The sequence below is a fragment of the Hibiscus syriacus genome, unplaced genomic scaffold, assembly GCF_006381635.1.
Source record: "Hibiscus syriacus cultivar Baekdansim isolate YM2019G1 unplaced genomic scaffold, ASM638163v2 tig00110122_pilon, whole genome shotgun sequence".
NCBI lineage: Eukaryota > Viridiplantae > Streptophyta > Magnoliopsida > Malvales > Malvaceae > Hibiscus > Hibiscus syriacus.
Window position 1 is genome coordinate 313,515 of NW_024062598.1, and position 4,029 is coordinate 317,543.

A 4,029-nucleotide genomic window follows, 5' to 3' on the forward strand; every position below is an offset into this window, starting at 1 on the left:
TTCAAATGGAAATCTTGTGAGGAAGTTAGTATACTCCCTCCCAAAGTCGTGTCAATCAAAGAATAAGCACAAGGCTCATGTGGCTACATGGAGCGATGAAGAAGGTTCTGATGAAGAGGAACAAGAAGTAGCAAACTTATGCTTAATGGCATTCGGGGAAGATTCTAAGGTAACCTCTAACTCATCTGATTTTGATGATTTATCCTATGATGAGTTATTATAGGAATATAATGGGTTGGCTATGGATTATGAGAAATTGTTTTTAAAATATAAAAATGATGTTTCAAAATTGAAAATTGAAAATAAACTCATATCCAAAACCAACAACGATCTTGAAAGTAAAATCAAAGATTTGCAAATCAAACTAGAAGAGTTTGAAAAGAAAAATTTAGATTTGAAAAATTTACTTTCAAAGGTCAATGATGATCATCAAAAGAAAATTGATGATCTTAAAACTTCTTTTGATAAAGTTGGAACAAAACGTTTTGAAAATGGAGAAAATTCAAAATCCAACTTTTTTAGAAAAAGTTTTAAAAACTACAATCATAGAGGTCCCCAAAGAACCTCTAATGGAAAAATCGTTAGAAGTATATGAGTTCCTAAAGAGCTCATTACTACTAAAGATAAGGATATCCTACACAAATGGATACCTAAGGGGACTAGGATTTTGGAAACTAATGAATATGGACCCAAAAGAATTTGGGTACCAAAAATTAGAAATTAATCTATGTTTGTAGGAAAAAGAGCATTGCTACAAGGAACGGAAAACAAATTCAAATTCATGGTACCTTGATAGTGGATGCTCAAGACATATGACCGGAGACAAAAACCGGTTCATTGAACTTAACGCCAAAAATGGAGAGAAGTGACTTTTGGTGATGATTCAAAAGGTCACATTGAAGGTATTGGAACTATTGGTAATACCTCTTCCATACAAATTAAGAATGTTTTATATGTGAATGGATTAAAGCATAATCTATTGAGTATTAGTCAATTTTGTGATAAGGGATTCAATTTCATGTTTGATATTAATGGTTGTAAAGTCATCGACATTGCATCTAATCGGATTATGCTTGTTGGTCATAGAATAGGAAACATATACATGGTGCATTTAGATTCTATTGATATGACTAATTTGTGCCTAGTTGCTAAGGATAAACATGATAGTTGGTTATGGCATAGGAGACTAGGACATGCTAGTATGAGTGTTTTGCAACGGCTAACTCAAGGTGATTTAGTTCGAGGGTTGCCTAAGCTTAAATTTGATAATGATAAAATCTGTGATGCTTGTGCTAAAGGAAAACAAAAGCGAGTTTCTTTTAAATCCATTAATGACGTATCAACTAGTAGAGTATTACAATTGATCCATATAGATCTTTTTGGGCCAACTAGGACTACTATCTTGGGTGGAAAACAATATGCATTTGTCTTGGTAGATGACTACTCTAGATATACTTGGGTTCTATTCTTAAGTACTAAAGATGAAGCATTAGAAAAATTCATCACGTTTTCAAAAGTAATCCAAAACGATAAAGGTTACTCTATAACTAGTGTTAGGAGTGATCATGACACTAATTTGAAAATCTTGGATTTACTGAGTTTTGTAATTCTAATGGTATTAGTCCCAATTTTTCAGCACCTAGAACCCCTCAACAAAATGGAGTTGTTGAGAGGAAAATCGAACTTTAGAAGAAATGGCTAGAACCATGCTTTGTGAAAATAATTTGCCAAAATATTTTTGGGCGGAAGCCACAAATACCGCTTGTTATATTGTAAATCGAGTAATGATTAGGCCAATTTTAAAGAAAACTCCATATGAAATTTTCAAAAATAAAAAGCCTAACATTAGCTATTTTCATCCTTTTGGATGTAAATGTTTTGTTTTGAACAACGGTAAAGAAAACATTGGCAAATTTGATGCTAAAAGTGATGAAGGAATTTTTCTGGGTTATTCCTTAAATTCTAAAGCTTATCAAGTATTTAATAAAAGAACTTTAGTTGTAGAAGAGTCTATTCATGTTGTTTTCGATGATAATCCCCTTCCGAGGAAGGATTCTTGTGTTAATGATGATGTAGGTATTATAAATACAAATGACGTTAGACATGACGTTGGAGAATCATCATCAAAAGAAGAAACGAAAGATGAGGAAACTCATGATCCCCTCGAGAATCTAACCATTGAAGAAAGGGAAGTATCTTATCCAAGAGAGTACAATTATGTCAATGATGGTGAGATTATAGGTGATCCATCCATAGGGGTAACAACTCGATCTTCTCTTAGAAATATTTGTAATTATGTTGCATTTATTTCATGCATAGAGCCTAAAAATATTAAAGAAACATTAAATAATGAACTTTGGATTATGGCTATGCAAGAAGAATTAAATCAATTTGAGAGAAGTAAAGTATGAACATTAGTTGAAAGGCCTAGTAATAAATCTACTGTAGGTACTAGATGGGTATTTAGGAAAAAGCTTGATGAGAGTGGAAATATAGTGAGAAACAAGGCTAGACTTGTTGCTCAAGGGTATACTCAAGAAGAGGGCATAGACTATGATGAAACATACGCTCCCGTAGCTAGGATGGAAGCAATTAGAATGTTATTAGCATTTGCATGTTTTCATGAATTTAAATTATATCAAATGGATGTTAAAAGTGCATTTTAAATGGTTTTATAAAGGAAGAAGTGTATGTGGAACAACCTCCAGGTTTTGAATATTCAAAATTTCCAGATCATGTTCTTAAATTGACAAAAGCGCTTTAAGGTTTAAAACAAGCTCCTAGAGCTTGGTATGAAAGATTGTCAAATTTTTTAATTGAAAAAGGTTTTTCAAAAGGGAAGGTTGACACTACATTGTTTTTAAAGCACAAATGTAAAGATTTATTAGTAGTTCAAATTTATGTTGATGTTATAATATTTGGTTCTACTAATGATGTTCTTTGTCAAGAATTTTCTAAGCTAATGCAAAGTGAATTCGAAATGAGCATGATGGGGAAACTCTTATTTTTCTTGGGACTCCAAATCAAGCAAAGAAAAGATGGCATCTTCATCAATCAAGCTAAATACGTCAAAGACATGCTTAAGAAGTTTGGACTGGAAAATGACAAACCTCATGACACTCCAATGAGCTATTCAACAAAGCTTGACTTAGATGAAGGAGGTAAATGTGTAGATGTTAAATTATATAGGTTAATGATTGGATCTCTACTTTATCTAACTTCAAGTAGACCGGACATTATGTTTAGTGTTTGCTTATGTGCTAGATTTCAATCATGCCCTAAGGAATCACATTTACTAGCTGTTAAGAGAATCTTAAGATACCTTAAGGACACTCTTAGTTTAGGACTTTGGTATCCTAGAGACTCTAGCTTTAGCTTGCATGCTTTTTCTGATGCGGATTATGGAGGATGCAAATTAGATCGGAAAAGCACCTCCGGTACTTGCCAATTCCTTGGAAATATGTTGATTTCTTGGTTTTCAAAGAAACAAAATTGTGTTGCATTATCTATCACTAAAGCCGAATACATTTCAGCTGGTAGTTGTTGTGCACAAGTTTTATGGATGAAACAACAACTTTTTGATTATGGAATTGAAGTTGGTACCATTCTTATCAAGTGTGACAATACTAGTGCTATTTGTCTCACTAAAAATCTCATCCAACACTCTAGAACTAAGCACATTGAAATAAAACATCACTTCATTAGAGACCATGTCACTAAGGAAGATGTAGTTCTAGAATTTTTTGATACTTTGTACCAATTAGCGGATATCTTTACAAAACCTTTAGACAAGGAAAGATTTTGGACACTTAGGAGAGAATTAGGTTTGACCAACCTATCTTCACTTAGTGTTTAAAATAATTTTAGCACTTTTAAGACTAAATGAAAAATACTAATTTTTTATTGCATTCATTGCTATTAGTTAGGGGGAGTTTATGATTCTTGATGAAAAATTAATTTTATGTTCAAATATCGTTTAAAGAATAATTTGATTGTTTGAACATGATTAATTTTCAATACATGAGTTGC